This window comes from Artemia sp. Qi Xiang Cuo, chromosome 7 (genome assembly GCF_049724085.1).
Source record: "Artemia sp. Qi Xiang Cuo chromosome 7, ASM4972408v1, whole genome shotgun sequence".
NCBI classification, from domain to species: Eukaryota; Metazoa; Arthropoda; class Branchiopoda; order Anostraca; family Artemiidae; genus Artemia; species Artemia sp. Qi Xiang Cuo.
The window spans coordinates 2489288-2511868 of record NC_142800.1 but is presented as its reverse complement, the minus strand read 5'-3'; the positions used below and the strand labels follow the sequence as shown (position 1 = coordinate 2511868).

Genomic DNA, 22581 nt, shown 5'->3' with positions numbered 1-22581 from the left:
ATGAATAAGCATGGCGCTGCCGCCCTTTGAATCACATAAGGCTTTCTTTACTGGTTCGGCTTTGCTAAAAAAACAAAACGACAGCTTTAATTTTTCCATACTTTTCCTAAACTTTCGATGGGAACGAATTTAAAGAACAAAAATCCCCGAAAAGTTTGGGTGTCAACAGTGCGTTACGGAAAAGTAAATAAATAGCTTAATTTTTGGAAAATTAATTCAGCCAGTTGATTTTCCATATTTGAAAAAAAAAATTTAAAGGGAGCAAACCCAGGGTGTTGAGCTTGGTCCATGCGTATCACCATCATTTTAAAAAAGCTAACCCTGCAGTATCACTATTTTGTGCCAGTGCGTTTGCACACTGTCAAGCGCATGCGCATGTGTACATGTGCATATATGGCGCCTAAATATAACCACGCATGCGCATATATAACCCGCCATGTATGGCGGGTTATAAAAATTGTACAGTCTGTCTCTAATTGAACCAACAGCAGCATGGAATGAGCTTTGATTGGATGAAAGTGACCATATGATATCACCTTCAACTAATCAGAGGTGTTTTCTATTGACGTAAAGCTATTGAAAGGCGAAAGGGAAAGTGCTATTTTATGCCTTTAGTTAAAGCGTCACTGATAGCCAATGAAAAACACTATTTCTCAAGTAAAGTTAGAATTCCACACTATTGTTGGTTTAAATTTGAGATAGATGGCCGAAATAGCGATACTGAGGGATAACACAAATGAGACTGGTGGACCCTGTTGGCCACCCTGAACAATTACTGTCCTACTTATTTATCTGAAAAATTCCAACTTGTTGTTCCAATCCAGTTTGGGCGTGTTCTATCAGGGTCTGTTAAGCTTTGACTTGCCAGCCAAGCAGCACCCTTGAGATCTGGGGATGATCTTCCACAGGGTAATTTTTGCGAGTTTCTAATTTTTTTTTTTTTAGTTAGCAAATTCAAGGTTGCTCTTATAAAGTATGTATTATGAAGCAAAATGTATGTTCACCAAAGTGTACAGTGTAAGATCGGAGAATCCTTTATGCGTGTTTTATGTTGAGCAGGATTTCATTGTATTTCCTATCATTAAACCACCCTGCATTAATTACGTCTTAGGCTCTTTTTAGGTCCATTAATTAGGGTAATTTACATTATTGATGAGTTACGTATAACTAGTATAATTAGCCTATTCAAACAAAATTTTAAATGGATCTTATGTCTTTGCTTAAAGGACGTATCTGAAATTTTTGTTCGGCGGGATTTCCAATAAAAAACGCATCAAAAATTTGTTTATATGCATTTTGTTACGTTTTGCGAGTCGGACAAAAATTTCGAGGACGGCTCGCAATATGTAGGCTACAACTAAATAACATCTGTCGTCTGAAAAATAATTGAACTTTCCACATAGGTTTAACCATCTTCAAAACATATCTGATCAAGCCATCAACATTTTTGGACACAATCCAATTTATTAATATAAGATAGATCTTGATGCTTTTTTTTCCAGAATATGGAGCAGTAGAGGGGGTGCTACCATTTCATCTAACCGTCACAAGCACTAAACGTCATTTCGTCGACAAGAAGGAAAATCCGTCAGAACATCGACACTTCAGGACATCGACAGTCATAACATCGACACGTCAGGACATCGACAGTCACAATCGCTACCCTTCAGAACGTCGACAGTCATAATATCGACACGTCGGTCCATCGACAATCACACTCACTACCCGTCAGAACGTCGACAGTCATAACATCGACACGTCATAACATCTAAAATTTTTTTAGATGTTATGACGTGTCGATGTTATGAATGTCGACGTTCTGACGGTTAATGTTTCTGACGGGTTTTCGTTATGAAAAAAACTTAGATGTTACGGCGTGTCGATGTTATGACTGTTGACGTTCTGACGGATTTTCTTTATGTAAAAAATGCATACGTTTATATAATAGTAATAAGTATTGGCTATAATAGTTTAGAAACAAATTTTGGCTATATATTTGCACATCAGGGGGTGGGGATAAAGCATAGCATATATTAAATACGTAACCTAACCTAACCTAGGTACCTTTTCCCCCCTAAATCCCAAAAACTGAAATTTAAAAATTTAGATGTTATGACGTGTCGATGTTGTGACTGTCGACGTTCTGAAGGTTTAGTGGTTCTGACAGATTTTCGTTATGAATTTTTTTTAGATGTTATTACGTGTCGACGTTCTGACGGTTAGTGGTTCTGACGGATTTTAGTTATGAAGAAAATTTTGGATATGATGACTTGCCGATGTTCTGACGGGTAGCGATTGTGACTGTCGATGTTCTGACGGATTTTTGTCGATGTCCTGACGGTAATGGTCCTGACGTGTCTTTGTCCTGACGCCTTCCCCAGTAGAGAAATATCAGCAGTATTCTTTTCCTTCCATAAATTTAATGTGAAACCTGAAACAAAAATGAAGTTGTTGATATTGTTTCTGACTCAACTTCTGTCGATATTATTTAATGTTTCCAAATAGTAAAATGATAATTTAGTGCTGAAATGGGAGGATTGGCTCTCGTAAACGGGGTAGCCCCTTAATTATGAGAGAAACAGAAAATGCTTACATAAAAAAAACGAATTCTTTTTGGGAATTGCTTATGCTGGAGAAACTCAAAGATTTCTTTCTCATTTTTTAAAATAAATTTTTATTTAATCTATCTTTATAAACCTTGGGTAATTTTAGGACTAGAGAGATTACGTGTAACCAGGTGCATGTAAATGATAATAGTAGTATAAACATTACTTCATATTTTGGGTGCAAAGTAGCTGTAAAAAATCGTAACGCATTATCAGCAATAATTACGGTTTTGAGTTGGATTTTCTGTAGGCTATATGCGTCTTTATCAGCCCTGCTTTCTTTGATTGAGAGATACCCCTTAATGTCTTCATTTCAACCTCTCAATTTTTGAAATACAATATGTACTATTGTTTTCTGCAGGATCTTGATCCAAGGGACCTGATGGGGGGGGGGGGGGCTTCCAAGCACCTTGACTTGATTGACCCCAGTATCTTGATCCAGACGACTCCGAACTAAACAATGATTGGTATTTGTATGATATACCCCCTACTGCTCAAGAAGTGAAATAAGTTAATTCTAATAAAATATACCTAAGTATGATAGTAATATAAGACAAATTTTGGCTATATATTTGCACATTTGGAGAGAGGGGATAATATACAGCCGGTCTGCATGCAAAATCTGTAAGCAACAATTATTCTGCACATTATGAAGTTAAAATTGTTGGTAGGCTACTGGTTAAAAAGCGGCAAAGACGCGATAAGGGAAGTTTGGTTAATGCTAATGAAATTAAAAAAAAAATGATCAAAATATAATAGTTTAAAAACAGATTTCAGATATGTATTTGCACATTAGGGGGGTGGGGAGTAAAGCAAAGTATATATTAGATACATAGCCTAACCTCGGTACCCTTTTGCCGCTAAACCCCAAAAGACTAAAGTTTAAACATTATAAACGCAATGACAAACCTCAGTTTGCAATCCAATTCTCTATTGAAAGAAATCCGTTTGGCTCGTTTCTTAAGCATCTTCCCTATATAATATGTCGGGTATTTACCGCTTTCTTGACCAGTCCCGAATTGTTTTCTGACTTCATACTGTCCAAATGCTTTCCCCCCCCCCCTAATGTGAAAATACATAGCCCAAACTATACATTTCCCATCTGTTCTGTTACTTCTCTTTGTCTTTTCTCGCGCTAAAGTGAAAGAAACTAGTAAAAGACACCGGTTTACAGTGCGTCAATGCAAGTAGTAACCTAGGTGCTGATTGAAAAGGGACATGAAAAGAGACAAGAAAAACCCTCTATATATTGAAAACGTACATGAAAAGGGACAAGAAAACCCTCTATATATTGAGAAGGGACATGAAAAGGGACAAGAAAAACCCTCTGTATATTGAAAAGGGACAAGGAAACCTACGCCTTAGGCATGGGTATGTGTGTAGGTTTCCTTGTCCCTTTTCAACGAATTGTAGGGTTACCAGGGTCATTTGCCTATTACAATGAACTTTACATGAGTTGATAGACATGTTTTCTATTATGACACTCATTTTTGGAGGACAGCCAGAGAGAGAGAGCGATGGTCACACTAACTACTTGATTAGTAGTTGGATTCGGATATAAGGGGTAATTTTCATTGTATTTCATATTAGTAAGAGAATTGAATTCAATGAGGATAGTTTATTTGAGAGGATATTAGTGGAGAAAAAATGAGTGGTGCATTTACATTATTGGAGATTAATGATGGAACCGACAGCAGCAGCACCAGCAACGATATACGAGTACCTAATGTAGCTGTGGAAATAACCGCTGGCTCTAGACTATGTCTTGAATGGGACATTATGTATGCAAGATACGTGATATCATTAAGCAAATTTAAGCAGGAGGAGCAGCTGTGTTTTGCTGGAAAAGTGAATATTCTCCATATAAATAAGTTTCGCTAAGCATTATATGTCATATATAAATGTCTTGACTGTAACAAACTGCATCATTTATGATTGCTATTGTAATTAGTCTCAATAAAACTTTTTATAAATAAATGGTATTTTTTTTTTTCTTTAAATATTATAATATATTATATTTTATCTTGTAGAAAAAAGAAATTAGTTTTATTCGTTCTTGTTGTTTTAGATATGTAGGACTAAAAAAATGGATAGATTCGAGAAAGATCGAATCATGAGGAATCTAGTTCTTATGGAAAAACATTTAATTCTAGATGATGATTTTATAGAGTTGTCTATTCAAAGGAAGATATTTTCTCGAGGAATGCTTGTCGATATAATGAAAACTGATTCTCCATCATTAGACTATTGCATGAAGCTTCTAGATCGTGGTCCAAATACATTTACACATTTCATTGACATATTGATCATGACCCGGCAAAATGATATTGTGGATATACTTTTAAAAACTAGTTTCTAGTAAGTTATGACTTTTTTTCATAAGAAAGATTGCGCTCAAGTATGATTTACTCCTCTCTCTATCTCTCAGGCAATTTTTTTGTTGTTGTTGCTACCTAAGTTTCATTGTGGCAGTGAGAGCGATAACACTTGACAAAATGTTCCATACATGTCCGTTATGTATGTACACACAGGGCAGCTGGTCATCATGTGAGAATTGCACAATGATTGAGGAGTATTATGAAAAGTGTAGATTATGCAACCCGTGTAAATTGCATAGAGGATATGCTGTACAAATTAAAGGTTGTAATTCCTGTCTTGAAGAGGTGTGTGACTCTCATCCTAGAGGTCACCTATGCTCCAATTGTCATTATGATAAATGCAAGCAGTGGGAGAGTACATACCCCGGTATGATTGGAAAGAATCCTAACCGTGATTTTAGTTTATTGCTACGAGATTGGTATTGTCGCGGTTTTAGATTGTTTTGGGAGGATGAACCGGGTCATCGATTCAACTGCTGGAATCACAAAAGAACATTGTTTCTACGTCATCGTTGTGATGACACTTAATGTTATGATTATAAGTTCACTGATTTCTATTTGGCTGTGAAAGAATGTGATTTACCACTTGAGGACACTTTTTGTGAAATTGCTTCAAATAGGCAAATTGAAACATGTGAATTCTTTAGAATGAATGTGAATAGTATCATTGACTATACAAAGAGATATGACAAGAGTGAAGTCACGCTCTACTGTAGAAAATGTGACCCTGACATTGCACTACATCAGGATCAGTACACTGTGAATTCAGATAATCTACCTGCACTAGTTGTTGTCGACAAATACCTACTAGTGGATGAAATCTAAAGAGTAGAAAAGTCGTTTTATCATGTATATAAATTTTTTTTTATTAATAAACAATTTCACATACATCTTTAGAACATTTTAATCTTAGGGCACTAAAATCAATATTAAATACACATGTAAGTATATTCTCCACTAGAAAGTCTTTCAATTGAGGTAAGTCAACGTAGATATCGAGAAACTGCTTGTAGGTGTACCCACGACATCTGAACATGAAAAAGAGTAGTGCATGAAAGCCACATGTCCTAGTCGCTAAATCTTGTACTCTTCGTAGATTTTGAATAATGGTTTTCCCACTGCTTTCAATAAAGTTGCTGATGTATGGAGTGTAGAATTTATACGATAGGCCTAGAGGATCAAAAAATTCAATATTCTTTGCTGTTTGAAAGATGCATAGCCAATGACCGGTCTTCAAAGTCGATGGACTGCTATTAACAATGATTAGGGTATTGTTAACACTTGGAATTTTTTCAATGAAGTCCGAAGGTATGCAATAGGACTTGTACTGGGACATGTATGGATCCATACTAAATACATTGATTATTTGATTTGTGTTCATGGTGCTAGGTCTAGTAGAACACTGCCGTCGGGCGTGATTTCCCAATAGGTTTCAAATTGACTCAGTGATAGTAGCGTGATACTCTCGGTCAGAGCAGTGGCAAATGTACACTCTAAACGTACATTCCCTGTTCGTACTATGGTCATATCCTGGGTGCCAGACAAGTCCAAAACAATAACCCCATGATTTTTTGAAAACATTGATTCGGTTATTCCATTTTCAAATAGTTGAGAGTCATGATCTAGGGATTGCATAGTCAACTCGTACAGAGTTCTATAGGATTTTTTGTCAAATGATAGAGTGTACAGTGGAATACCATTCACTTTGCACACGAGGCTAGATAGTCCGAAAAAATTAAAATCATGGGGGGATTCAGTCCAGGATCCAACGGCACTGCCACACTTCACAAAGGCCAAAGCCAATTTTGATGGGATCTCTCCATCGATAAATGATGAATCGCTATAGCTAAGAGAGCCGGTGAAACTGTGACGTTGATTGGTGATTGTATGGGGGACAAGAAGTTTAATGTTGTTACCAGTGGCTCTTAGCTTTTCCACTGCCAATGCAACAGAGCTCATAACCTGTTGTTTTCGGACGTGGAGAATTGCCGATGTGATAATGACATTTGCATCGGGTGCTGCAGGAAGTATTTTTCTCAAAATGAAATTCGATGATGCCATCTGTAACTTTATATCAAGCTTGACATTGGGGGGTAGCAATTGGGATATATTGAATATCTCATGATTTAATTTTCCAACCAGATGATGCTCCTGGGTCAATACTGTAGTCAACTCACCGTCGGTATCAACACCTGTTCGATATTCATAGCCCAGCGATTGTCCTCTCATCTCCTTGTATGCCTTTGGCGTCATCATCATAAAATGTATGTAGCTCGCATAGTTGGATAAATTATTGCTAGTGCTCACCAATGTTCCATTAATAAACACATTAATTTGTTTGAATAGATTGTGTAGAATACAGTTGTCAGAGGAGAGACCATCACAGGGATTCGAAGTTGTATTATCCGACTTTTTTGTACCCGTGGCATTTAAATCAATATGTGTTGATGAAAAATTTGTTAAATAGCCTTCCTTGGAAAATATCTGACATGGTATAATGTCTGAAACTATCGGGTTGGTGTGTATCTGTTTATAGTATACTTACTTGAGGCTGACATCAATATTTTCATCAGTGAATAGTTTCAATGAGTAAGTAATTGAATGATTTGGTTCCTTGTGAGTGAGATAAGTAATTTTAAGAGAAGAAATCCTTATCTGGTCGAACCATCTTTTTCTTTTTCTTCTTCTGCTGACGATTGTAGTGTGTGTTTTTAGTCATCAATGTCCTTTGTGATTTCATTAGATTTATGCCTGTCTATAGACTGATGGGAGACTGAAGTAACTGCGTCCTTTTCAATCCCTCCCCAGTTTGTCTAGATTTTAATTGCTCACCAATGGCTCTGGCTGAAGATCTAACATTTCACTTAACACTGTCCTTGAAATTTTTGCCCGACCACCAGTCCTGTAGTATGGAGGCAGCAAAATTTGATGCAACAGGTACAATATATTTTTTGGCAAGGGGTAGTGAAGAACGAAACAGCCTAGCAAACCAGCTACCAAGACCATAGCCAGACCTTGTAGTACGCCCCTTGTAGTAGTCCATTCCATTGCCTATTTGACGTGGACTCAAAGCACCAACATAACAGTCACTATCGGGACAGACAAATGGAGTTCTTCTATTGTTCATTGCTTAGGTTATTGTACCGTCGTTGTCGTTGACAAAGGGTCGAAAATGAGATGTAATAACTTCTAAGCCTTTTGAAATTTCTATTTGATCACCTAATTAAGTTTTTAGTGTTAACTGACAGAGTTCCAAATAGGAAGTGTTTACGGGAATATACTGAAGATGCTTTATATTGTAGTGGTGAACATGTTCTTGATTGGTTTTTCGTTCAAGAACTCGTAGGAGGGGAACATTTGAATTACCATCCCGAGATGTTTCCACAAATGAAGCGTAGAGAAATATACTATTGTCCATTGAGAAGCTTGGTTAATAGTCTGCATAGATAAGAGGGTGACGAACACTGAAATATTCTGTACAAAGACTACGTTTTTTAAAACTAATAAAGGCACGTAAAGCCTCATAGAGGACAATTCTTTCACTCTCACATTGATTTGCAACGTAAATTCGCCTTTTCTCCGTTTAATAATTTAATGTGAAACAGCCTTTTTTTTGACTTGCAATTTTTTTGTTGATAACTCGACACAGTTCATGCATGTTATTGTATTCCCTGTAGGGGATGTTAGCAATAGGGTACTGATTAGAGTCAAAAGTTGCCATTGCACCTTCATCACCGAATTCAAACGGTCGTATTTTTATTTAATATTTACGACCCTTTCTCAGGATGTCATAGGTATTTTTGAGAATGCAGTCGACAAGAGCCACTTCATACGCAACGTCAAATTTGACGGTGGGTGAGAGTTTTGTCCAAAAATCACTTGTCGTTTTCAAGTCGGTGTAGAAAGGATCGGAAACATTAGACATGAAAGTTACATAGAAATCATTGGGCATTGTCAATATCTTCAACACCAATCCAAGAATCAAAATCAGAGTTGTACCCTAGCCAGCGAACAAGTAACTGTTTCTTACCCTCGTGAGTACGTCTCTTTAATATCTTTTCAATTTGATAGATTTCACTGGCATTTTTAACTTTTTTTAATTCATAGTCATAAAAGACGCCGAGAATCTCCTCATCTTTGGTGTCACTCAAACGATAAGTTATGGGTGTAGTGTCTAGGATTTTTGCCACCTTAAAAAGTTCGGTGGACCACAAGTAAGTCCCCTTTTCAAAAACATTAGTTGTTCTATTAATTCGACCCGTATCACCAACATTGAATTTATTCTTCTTCTTCTTCTTGACAGACGACGATTCATTGGAATACTGTTTAAGAAAGGTGTCAATTGTATCATGATCAGAATGATGAACTTCCATTGGCGTAGAGTTGGACAATGATCGATGAGGTCGTTGATTATAAATCAACATGATTTTTATCAAGATCACGAATAAAAGCCGATGTATTTTTCAATGTACCATATCTTGAAATTAAAAGTCGAATTGTTCTTATCTATCGCTCAGCCAATGTCGCCTTTATAGAACTGTGACTCTGATAGAGCAGTGTACTATATTTCTCTTGTAGTTCTGCAACATGAGGATTAACAAATTCACTACCGCGATCCGTTTGAATTTTGTTATATGAATCCTGTTGGATACTACTTTCAATGGCCTGAGCAACTTCAACACCTCTCTTTGATCGCAATGGAATTGCATATGCATAGCGACTATAAACACTGATTGCAAGTAGAATGTACTTTTACGGTGTATTGTGACGTCGTTGAAGCTCATCTAGAGTCAGGAGATCTGCTTGCATTATATGCAATGGGTAAAAGGCTTTAGTTTTTCGATATTGATTGGCACGAAGTCTATGATTTCTATGCAGAGTGTAACTTGATTCATTCTGTAGATAGTCTTGTACATTTTTAGAGTGAACACCAGTGACTTTGGAAAGAGTGGTGGGGGAACTTAAACTCCCCGCATCACCAATATTTTCATAAACACCTTTCAGAACTTCAACCATTTTGAACGTAAACACGTTGTGTAACGACCGCTACCCTTTTGTATACTGGCCATTGGTGGTGGTGGTGGTGATGTTGACTTGATACGTCTTCGCTTTTGTCTAGCTATCAGCGGTGTGCTAGTATTTTCCAAAATTGATTTAAAATCTTCTTCTTCAAGTTCATTTTTTAATGGTGTCAATGTTGTTGATGATGATGATGATGACGATGATGCATTTTCATTTAATTTTTTTAGAATTTGTCTATTGCTAATAAGACTTTTGGGGAAGTTTAATTTATTTAGAAAGTTGTATAGATGAGTGTAAAATGATAATAGTCCTTTAAGATTTGTAACCATATCATAGATTAAATCAAGTAGATTATAGCTCTTGACCTGAATTATAATCCCTGCCCCATTGCTCTCAACTTGAATGTGATCACTTTCCAAGAGATAGGCTAGGAGTCGTGTTCTTTTTTGACGATATTAGTTGGGCCTTAGATTTCCAATTTTCATTACAATCGAATCCAATTCCTCCTTCTTCAATTGTGTTCCAGCACCAGAATCCTGAGGAGATGATTCTTTTTTGGGGTCAGCAGCAGTGGTCTTCAAGTAATAGAAACTGTTCAGGCTCACTCCGTAAAGTGCATATTGAAGTAAAAGCAGTTTTTTTATCATCCTCACTATTCTAATCGTCAAGGACTTTACTCAGACTATTCTCAAAGGTTTCCATGGGGGAGAGAGCGAACTCTATTAGAGTCAATTTATAGGGTTTTGCCATTCTCTCTCTCTCTTTTAGAGAAAACTGTTTACAAGTCCTGCAATTATTGGCAGTAAAAGTGTGAAAAAGCTACCGCCCGCCTGAAGAAGTCGTTTCCTTTTAAAATTATTTCATTTATTTTTAGAGTCCAATGTACTTACAATTGAATTATGTTGCTTTGCCTGTTTCTTAACTACTTCTGGCACTTGAACATTACCCTCGATCAAATTTAAACAAAGTTCGGATATAAGATTAATGAAATCATTGTCAATACCATGTTTGAGTTTTGCTTTCCTGAGCGGAGGTTTTGAAGTGCTGAGAACTGAAAACAAATGTATATTTTCATGTAGTTTCTTCAGTGTCATGATAGCAACTAATAGGTCTTTTTAGTGTTCACGGGGAGATATACTGTAATTTCATTGTCAAAAATATCTGTGACTACACGTAGATCCTCGGGTGTATTTTGATTAAGATCCAATAGGATGTAGCCGTAGGGTTTATTAGTTGCCTGATTGTATGCGGAGAGCAGAAATTTGGGGGCTCCCGGATAGATTTGTTTATTGAGAGTTATTAGCGAGCTAGAATCACGAACAACTCTGTAGATGATATAGTAGGTGCAGTTCAATGCAAGTGTTCGCATACACTTGCTCTGATGAAAGAGATTGTGTAGAACTATAGTAACGGAAATCTATTCATTATGAGAGCGAACAGTGAACAGTTGTAGCATTTCCTGGGACCATTGTTCAATAGATTCAGCCAGATCGTCAATGATCAACCAAGAGTTTGTTTCAATAATGCTGAAAACATCAAGTCCCTGTATGAATTGTATCTGCACCAACCCCAAGGTGGTGGCAGAAATTGCTTTTATTTTATCATATGACTCCTGCCAAATACTATAACAATAGTATATTTTTTTTTGCTTTTCCAAGAACATTGTATTACAGTTTTATAATATTGCAGTTAGTAGTGTCGTTTTGCCCAACATTAACAACCCACAAGGAAATGAACTGTATTGTGTTTTAAATTGATACATACTCCACTAAACAGATCTCATATGCAAATAACTACAGACCATGGCTGTCTAATGACTAAATAATTTCCCTATTACTACTACTCCTCCGCTCAAGAATAATAACGATAAGAAGAAGAAGAATAAAGAATAATATTTTCTTTTATTATATACATAAAAAAAAGGTGACAATACTTTAAATAAAAAACTACATTGAAAAAGGCACATTAAACATGAATAAAAAATACACTTTTTTTTTTAAATTTATTTATAATAAAAAAAATACAACATTTACATAACCACTAGAAAAAAAAACAAACACTTAAATAAATACACTTTTTTTCTTCTTTTTTTAATTTATTTGTAAAAAAAATACAACATTTATTGGACTAATGTGCACTTGAAATATCATACACTTTTACTTACAACATTTTAAATTTTGGGGTCCCCCCTCCCCCCGGGGGCGGCCACTGCGGCGGCCAGGGGCGGGCCGGGAAGCACCCGGCGCCGGGGGCCCGCGGCGGCGGGGCCGGGCCGGGGGGCGACATTAAATACTGGAAATTGATATGCCTTGAAAACACACACACACACACACACACACACATTGAAAATTGATTGTGATAGAGAAAAAAAGAATTAAAAAAAAAAAACAAACTTACCCAAAAACACAGCACCCCAAATTTATACTTTTTTTTTTAGGTAGTTTAATTTAATTTTTTTATACAGAGTTTTTTTATTTCATATTTAAATTAAAAAAGGGCTGTAAATAAAAAATTTACATGTGGCAAAACCATAACACCAACCACAAGTACAAAGACTTTGTCCGATATGGCAGACATGACGTTTTTCTCGACTCTAACTGTGTAGTTTTTAAATTGTAAAGAGCGAATCGCCAAGACTTTCGCCCTTGGCACTAAACTACGTTCCACACAGTTTCTGTACACACTCATGTCAAAATTATTTTTTAAAAAGTGTGTAGGTACCCCCTGTAAACTTGTTTGATATCCTTGCCGTGCGTTTCCACACAGTATACCTTCGGTCCAGGAAACACACCACTGGATATCAGATCGCTACCCGTTTCAGATTTTAACATTAACAATTGATTTGGGGCCTGGCGTTTCACTAGCTCTTGGTAGCGGGATTCGTCCCAATTAGTGTAGTCCATTCGTGAGCTGATGTACTCGCCATTTTCCAAATCATTCAATAGATTTTCAGTTTTGACTTTTAACAGGAGTGAATCAGTGTCCCCGTAGCACACTTGAACTTGTCCCTCAATCGGCCACTGTACCTTGCATACATTATAATAAAATGAAAACATGAGTTTCTTGGATATTTCAGTTATTGCACTTCCGCCTGCAATATTTTTATTTAATACAATATTTCTCTTCTTGCGATGTAGGAGAACCATATTGGAGTCTATGATTGTGAACGATGTGAAGTTTGGATCCGCAATGATTCGAGCACAATCTTTGGGGTTGGTTACAATGTCACATCGACTTCTGTGTCGTACGCTCTCGCACATTTTTACCGAAAGCTGAATTCAAAATGAGTTTATAGACTTCTTTTTCAGCTTTTGTTTTCGCTTGTGAACGCTTACTGACAAAGGTGTCAATAAACGTTTTCAAGCAAGACTTTTGATCAAATTGGAGGGCTCTATGAACCTTTGTGCCTTTGAAACGATTGGACACCATCCATTTCAATAGCACGTGATGAACAACGATATTCTGTTTCGGGTTGAGGTCGGCAATTAGTTTTTGTTTTGAAGGTACCCAGTGCATACTCCCGTCCTCTACTAAAGATAAATTGTAGGGGCTCAGAGAGTCCCTACCCACCTGTCTATTTATGCACGGAAAAACAAAGTCTTTTACCGAGTCACGAGTTTCCATGGGTATTTCACCGTCAATTTCAAAAAACCATCCCTTTGCCCCATTCTCCTCAACATTGGCAATGTCGGGGAAATTCGAAGCACAGCGATTGTCAAGCAATCTATAATTGCAACACGGCAAACAGTAGTGAGACATTGCCGATGGGTAAATAAAATTCATTTCCAAAAAAACTGCGTCCAACTTTTCATCGGTGTGCTGTCCAATCGGATCAGTTTTCATGATACGATCTCCGTGAATAACATACCCACCCCTCATTGATATCTCGACAAACAGATGCTGATCCACAACGGCGATCAGACCTATTTCTTCTTTGCTGATTTTAAGTATCAAGTCCATCACCAAATGGGGAGTGGAAAAATAATAACCTAAATCCCACCCAAAGTCCCCATAGATTTTATCCGTAGTTTTGCACACAATGTCCGGAAGAGTGAGTACGTTACTGACCAAGTATATTTTACAATAATACCACCCATTTTTACACCCACCCTTTTCCCAAACCCTCTTAGCAGATTCGTAGTCGCTTCTGGTGCACTCACTCTTAGTAGGAGAATTTTAAAAAATTTCAATGGGAGGTAATGACACATCATCTAGTTTTGAGCCAGAGTTATAATAATCATATGGATATATACCCTTACATGCTAATAAATCATACATTTCATCATCGGGAAAGCGCTGTTTGAGGAGGGGGAAGCTATCAAAATTGTCACTTTTCTGTACCTGAATCAATTGACTTAAAGATTTGGGGAAGAAGCTGAAAGAGTCTAAAAAACGGATTTTATTCAGGCACGTGTTGCCCTTGTCAACAGTTTTCCACATGAATTCTAGCAGCAGTAGCTTCTCCGATGATTTGGGTATGATATTATATGAAAAAGAACCATATATCCATGCGTCATCTACAATTCCCCCCTTGGCAATGCGAGCCAACACTGGAAGAACAATATTTAAGTCGTAATTGGAATTTTGTATAAAAACAGGTACGAAATTTTGTTGTATAATGTTTAAATTGTACGACTGATGTGCTACTCCTTTAAAGTTACTCCCTCCCGATGTAATTTCCTGCCACAAATGATCATGATCGATCACTTTCCTCCTCCCCCCAGTCCCAACACCATCATCAAATTTCCCCTTGCAAACCCAACATAGTTTACGATTTTTAATGGCCACTATGTCATCTGGTGATAGGACCATAGGATAGTTTGTATAACGAAGGCGCGAAATTGCACCGTTCACTGTTTTGACTAGACTGACCAATGCCGAGCGCATGCAGTCTTCACCGTCACTCAACATCTCAACTACCTCCAGCACTTGCATGGTATTATTGGAATCTCGTTGCGCGTGAGCGTAAGAGACCCCTATGGCTTCATGTATTTTAACATGATTTGACTTTGACGGATCGCACACGTCTGTCAGCTTAGCCTTGCAGTCCAAAGCGATCTTATTGCTCTACAGGAGCGTGTTTTGAAAATTTTTAAAACGTAAGATCGCTCTATCTCCGCTTACCGTCTCCACAGCCTGGTATCCTTGACGTTTACAGTGTTTCATGTGATGCTTTAACTTTAAATCAGAGCCAAATCTTGAGAGGCATGTTGGACAGTAATAACGTGCCTCATGTTTCTTACCCTCACTTAGAACCCTACTAATATCCGTAATCGGATTGAAATGACCAATTGAATCGGAGTCTGTGGGTGGGGTGTATAGAAGCCACACCCAATATTCTACTGATTCAATTGAAGGAGCCCGCACTGGAAATAATACACCCTTCTTATCGGAACGCTGACCCTCTTCAAATTCTGTTTCATACTGTAACACCGTGACACCAATCTTTAAATGTGCATTAGCCCGCTCAAAAATATCTATTCCTTTTAGTGTCACGGGAAATTGACCATTTAAACAATTAAAATTCACTTTGGGAAACTTTGAACCCTACCTACCATTAACTGCCATTTTGTCCAACTTCTTCCTAGTGGTATCATTTTGAAGAGGTCTGTATGCTGCAATTAAAAATGCATACTTGAAACACTGCAGCCTCGTATCGAAATAGATTCGTTGTATCCCCCTACACCCCTCTAAATCTGAATGATATTTTAATTCAATTGCCCTCTCCCTATGCCCACCTCTTACAATAAAATCCTTTTTAAACCTACACATGTTAACATTTAAACTTTCTATAAATAAAACCACAGATCCACTACCCCCCTCGTTATAATTGTCCCACTTACTTTGAATACTATTTGCCCAAGTTAGAAAATCCTCCCCATAATTTGATAAATTAGGGTGTATTTCCAACATCTCTGTGTGCAAGTATTTGGAATACATCTCACCCGCATTTTCATTTAAAAAAAATATTTTTAGTGCTATTGATGCTTTTAAACTGACCCCCACTCCCCACACCCCCATTTGTTGTTCAAGAATGGCTCAAATCTTATTAGTATATGAATGTGTAATGGACAGGGGGTCTGTTATTATATCCCCCGACACTAGAGAGTTGAAAGGGTCACCGAATCTGGTGCTGTAGACGAATGTGTGATGCAAGGCAGAGTTGGAGAGAAAAAAATACGGAAGAGGGGATAGTGTTGCTGTTGTATTACTACTACTTCTATCTATAGCATTAAGTGGAGTGGTGGCGGGTGACAGAGAATTATCGATAACACCACTCCCAGTCTGTTCAATCATATTGGGGGGGTGTGGCATGAGGTCCCCCAGCACATATTCTAAGGTGTTTGGGGACAATTGGTCAAGCCAGCCTGTATTGTCCTCTGATCTAATTTCGTTATGAGGACCCGGTTCAGATTTACTTGTAACATCATCATCTAAATATTCGCGCATGAAATTATCCGCCCACTCTGGGTCCTCAACCATGTCAATATCACAGCTTAAGTCCTCCAGGCTGGCCATTTCCCCAAAAACATCGTTAAGGAAGCCACTTTCCCACTCCATATTCTCTAGGAACAGTATAGGTTCATCCTTGAACTCTGCTGGTGGTGACAGAATTGATCCTGTAAATATAGTTGCCTCATCACTCAATGGTGTCGCTGGTGGTGGTGCTATATTTTTAATCTGTAGAAAAAAAAAGTTTTATTTTTTATGTAAATTTTTTTTATAGTTAATAAACTTTGTCAATTTCTCATAGTCATTGTCACACTACCATCACCATCACCTAAACAATTAAAAGAAGAAGAAAAAAAGTTACATTGTCTTATGTCTTTCATAATTTCAACTGAACATGTTAAAAAATATATTTTTTTTTTTTTTTTTTTAGTCAGGAAAATTTAGTCTTATTCTTAGAAAAAAATTAATGGTTTTATTCCAAAAATTTTTTTTTTAAACAAAAATGAAAAATATTAGTCCAATTCGATTGTTTGAGCCCCGCTACTATCCTAAGCTCCTGCTGAAGCTAGCTTCAAATATTGAACTTTGTATCTTTAAAAAGTATAAATGACACAAAAAGGTATTTTTTCAAAAATAGGGGGCAATTTCGCCGTATATCACAATTGTAAACACTAATATACTAACGGCCGGCTGGCTATATCATCGAATATTTAACTTTGTATTTTTTTTAATTTATAATTTAAAAAAAAAGGTATTTTTTTTTTTTTTTTTTTTAAATTTGGGGCAATTGCCCCTTATATATCAATGGTCACCACTACTATCCTAAGCTCCGGCTTAAGCTAGCGTCAAATATTTAAATTTGTATATTTAAAAATTATAAATCGCACAAAAATGTATTATTTAAAAAATAGGGGGGGCAAAAGCCCCCACTACTATCCTAAGCTCCTGCTGAAGATAGGTTCGAATATTGAACTTTGTATTTTTTAAAAAAATATAAATAACAAAACCTGTTATTTTTTCAAAAATAGGGGGGGCAATTGCTCCGTATATCTAATTTGTCACCACTACTATCCTAAGCTCCTGCTGAAGCTAGTTTCGAATATTGAACTTTGTATTTTTTAAAAGTATAAACTCCATATGTCGGTGGTTGATGATGCTACCTTCTCAATAATCCGTATTTTCCTGTGTATTTTGCCAACGGATTTGTTTGAAGTTGACCTGGGCTGAATAAATGCTTGTAAGAGAGAGAAGAACTCTTTCTCCATTCATATCAACAATTAAAGTGCAATTAAAATGTTGGATGGTCCTTTTTTAGAACCCTCCCTCCCCTCCCCCTCTCCCGGGGAGGACCCTTGGGAACCGGGAGCTTCCTTCGATGTAGGAGGATCGATACCCTTTCGAGTTAGGGGGATGGGGTATTGGACTTCACAACACTGTTCAAATAGAACAACCTCAAATTCTTTTTCGTAAACACCTAAGTGTTTCAATGAAATGATCACAAACGGCTTCACCCAAATACTGTTTCTTAACATTACCGCTAATCAATATTTGTAAATAATCAAAAAAAACCTTTTTCACTTTTTAAATTGCAGATTTAGTAGAAATACAATGCTATTTAAACACAAATTTTAGAGTTACAATACTGATACTTCATCTCTGATTGAAATCCGATGGTAGATCTGATCATTTAAAGCGGATGTATTCAAATGAAGTAGGCACGAAAATACCAGTCTAAAAGTGCGCGTTAACTGTATAGGAGAATTTTTTTTAACTTTCGTTTTTTTTTTAAATAAGTTATTTTTTTTTGTATAATATTAATATTTCATTATAAAGACTATTATTTATAATTTAAGTTTTAATTTTTTTTTTTTTTTTATATAAATTCATTATAATCAATACTTTATATATATAACTAATTTGTTTAATGAAATAAAATTAAATAGCTTAAAAACAAAATTTAAGTTTTTAAAAAGATATGCCCCTGAGAAAATTTTGTCTTATTTTTTGAAAATAGGGATAGAAAAAAAAATATGTATATACTTACAAATTCCGATTGGGCCTCTATATATGAACTCCTTTGTAATACTTGAGGGGGGTAAAGGTCACAATCTTCAGTAGGTTGAGCTGAGTCATTATATAAGGCAGTCCACCCCCTTTTCAATTTACTTCCAGCTGATATGGAGCTAACACGGGGGTCAGAGGTCACTGTCATTAAAAGAGTCTCAGGCATTGGCTGGTCTTGTGTAGTTCTAGTAGCGAATTTGATAACTGAAGGTCTTGTAGCTTGCATTAGTACACCTTCGCTATATCGTGCCCTCTTTTCAGAAGGGGGGGTATTGCATGTGTCCACTTCCTTGAAAAAAAAATGCATTTTAGTTTTTGGAAAATAATTAATTTTATTTTAGTCATTTAAAGTACTGTAAAACATTTTTTTTTTCAATATAGCTAAGCACTTTTTTTTTTAAAAAAAAACCCGAAAAAGGGTAACTTTTAATGATAAAAAATACCCCCATAAATTCATAATGGGCTGGGATTATTTTAAAAAACATCCCTAAAAAAAAAAAAAAAAAAAAAAACCGCCGTAAGCTACAACCAATAGGAGAATTATTTATTGGTTTAAGCTCCAAAAAACAAAAGAATTCTAAGTATATAAGTACCCTTAGTTCTAGCGTATGGAAAGAATTTCTTCCTTAACTTAATGACAATTTCCTTTTAATAATGAGAAAATTTTTACTCACCAGAAATTGCTTTGAATTATACATTTTTTCTATTTAATTACAAAAAATTTCAGTTGTGTTATTTTAAATAAACTATTCCAAACTGTTTATGTATATAAATTGAAACTTTAACATATACAAACAATAATTAGATTCTAAAAAAGATACACCGGTTTTTTCAACATTGATGTAACCTACAAAAAAACCTGTTTATAATGAAATAGAAATTCAGTTAATTGTGCCAGACAAAACTTGAAGCAGAACAGATTATAACCAACCTGTTTGGTATGGGCCCGTACGCACAGTACATACCTTCAAGCAAATTCCATATGATATTTTAAATTACTATAACTTCTATAGAAACGGTACCTCTCTGCTAATGACCCTGGTAACCCCAATTCGTTGAAAAGGGACAAGGAAACCTACACACATACCCATGCCTAAGGCGTAGGTTTCCTTGTCCCTTTTCAATATACAGAGGGTTTTTCTTGTCCCTTTTCATGTCCCTTCTCAATATATAGAGGGTTTTCTTGTCCCTTTTCATGTCCGTTTTCAATATATAGAGGGTTTTTCTTGTCTCTTTTCATGTCCCTTTTCAATCAGCACCTAGGTTACTACTAATGCATCCATAAACAACTTGAGCGGTTGGGGGTATATCATACAAGTACCCAATTTTCAAGTAAATATTCTAATCGGCTTTTCTCCAATTGATCATAAGTGGTAAGATATCAAAGCAGTTTTCCTGGGATTAAAAAGAATTTGGGAAAACAGTAAGATAAGTCCTCGAACTGAGATTAGGGAAAAGCCATGGCAATATCAGTGGTCAATTATCTTTGTAAACCACGGGCGTGTTGAAAGGCCACAGAATATATGCTAGATTTTCTCCACAAAAAAATTGTCGAAGGATAGTTTTTGGTACTTGCTTGACTGACCGTATATCAAACAACAAGCTGAACGAAAAACTTATTTTAATTCACTGTCTATGGCTATTATGAAAGAAAGATTTAGACGTATAGGTCAAATTTTACGAAGGAAGGATGATAGATCCCCAAGAAGGAATTTAAAGAAAACTAGAATTTCATTGAAGGGAGTAAGCAGTGAAGCTTTGAAAAGATTGTGAAAGGAGGGGCGTGCGTAGCTGTGTCATCCCAAGGAGGCTGGGAGCCACAATGAGTTGTCATTGTAGTTGCATTATAACGCTCTGCCATCTTATTTGGGTTCCCCAGGGAGCGTTATTGAGCCAGCTGTTTGCGTTTCGGTTGACTACCTCTGAGAAATTCCCTCACAGTTCGAAACTTGTTCTTAAATTGTTAAACCTGGAATTATCCTATGGAAATAGTAATCCTCTCCTTATTCTTCGTCAAATTAATGGTGAAGTCCAGGAAATGTTGAAGTCAGGTGAAGCGACTTAACAGGAAGGTGAATCCAACCATATCAGATATTCCTGTCACATCTTTTTTCAAATCCTCCCCATTTTTCTGCTTGATTTCCTTGATATCCTGAAGGATAATTTCTAGATTGGTTTAATACTTATTTTGTTTCGTAATGTGATTACGAAAAAGTTTAACTACTTTCGTTAGAATATCAAAGAAACTTTTTCCGGAAGGTAAGTGCCTATCCTAAAAAGTATCCAAATAGAAAGGAATAGTAGACAGAGTGGGCAAAGCCATACTCAGGGGGTAGGGGGTTTTAATACCCCCCCCCCCCCGCGAAATGTTTGTCCGACTTGTAAAAATGTAATAAAAACGAATGTAAAGAACAATTTTGCGTTTTTGAAAAATTTTGCGTTTTTTGGTCCATTTACAAATGGACCAAAAAGGAATTTTTTGGTTCTAAAGAATACTTTCGATATACATACTTCAAAATTTTCTATTTTGAATGCTATGGAGCCTTTTAATCAAACTTGTAAAAACTTTACAAAAATTTAAACATGATACCCATTTTACATATTTAGATATCAATAGGTAGTTGACTGAAAATGCGCACTATGTTTAAATTTTTTGAAAAATTAATGAGTAAAACAGTTCACAACATTCAAAATATAAGTATGTAGCCTATATCAAAAGTGTTCTTTAGAACTGAAAAAAAAATTCCCCTTTTTAGTCCATTTGTAAAACGTAGTTTTTTAAAAGTTTTGTTTTTATATATTTAAAAGTGTAGGCTATATATTTCATGTTTTGTCGCTATCCGTAATTAAACCCCTGAGAAAATTTTGGTTTCCAGTAGCCCGTATTCTTCATGTTTCCCCATCTTTATTCTACGGGGGGGCGTTTTAGGGCATCCCCATCGTATAAGACATCACCGTCGTTTTGATTGAGCTTAGCTATAAAATTACATCGATCCAGAAACGTTCTGAAACGATTAGTAGTAATGAGGGTAACAGTTTGTTCTTGCCTCTCTATAAGTTTATGCCTTTCCACCCTAAAAAGCAGAAAACTAGTAATTACTTGTATTTTGATAAATTCGCCACGATTAACCCCGTGTCCAGTGAGATTTACTCGATATTTAAGACCCGTATAAATTCTGTATGATACTAATATTGAGTTTATAAATAAATATAGCTTTAACTCTTTACGGTTTACATCTACTGCACTAATGGAAAAACCTACGTTTTTGTTGGAGTGTAGTAGAAAAATTTAACATTTTTAAACCCATCAAAAAACAACATAAAAAATTTCTAAAAAACAAAAATACACCAAACTGCTTCACATCATCACTTTCAAAATAAACATTTACTTCTCAACCGCCCTATTCTCTCCCTACCAGCGCGACCTTCCACCCACGCTTTATTCCCCACCCCAACCAACCATTCTTCCTACCACCACCACCCCAATCGTTTTCCCTACCAACCAGCGAAAACACAATTCAACAATCATTTAACAAATATTCCTCGTTTAGCCTCTTAAAGGTTCCTTAAAAATCAAATATACGCAATATGCTGCTATTCTTTCCTCCTTAAAAATAGGCGTCTTTCCAGGCAAAAAGCCAAAAAATTAACCCCCGTTTCCAGTCTATTTTACCTCATATTTAGAACTCCCTTTAGATCCCGCTCTCCTGGTTTAGCCTCTTCAAAGGTCCCTGAATATTCACAATATACGTTGACTCACACCATTACTTAAAGATACAGGAAAAGGCTCACCCCATTTGCGACAGAGCATATAAATGGATATTCCCCCCCCCCCATATCTACCGCTCTTTATCCATCTCTTTTAATTTTTTTTTTTTTGTGGGGGGGGGGGGGGCCCGGCCCTCTATCTTCATACCCTTCCTCTACACTCACTTGGTTTGCCAAATTTTCTGTTGACTTAAATTTCTACCTGTTTTTATGTGAAGTAAAATACGATAGCTATTTTCCAACAAAATATTCTCTATGTTATGCGAAAGACCATACTCGGGATTTTTTCG

At 36.4% G+C, this 22581-nt stretch overlaps 1 protein-coding gene across 2 annotated transcripts in view; it reads left to right on the top strand.

Annotated features, from left to right (window-relative positions):
- Positions 1-22581, top strand: part of LOC148949857 (uncharacterized) — a 239064-nt gene that overhangs the window by 52153 nt on the left and 164330 nt on the right. The gene's annotated exons all lie outside the window — the stretch shown is intronic.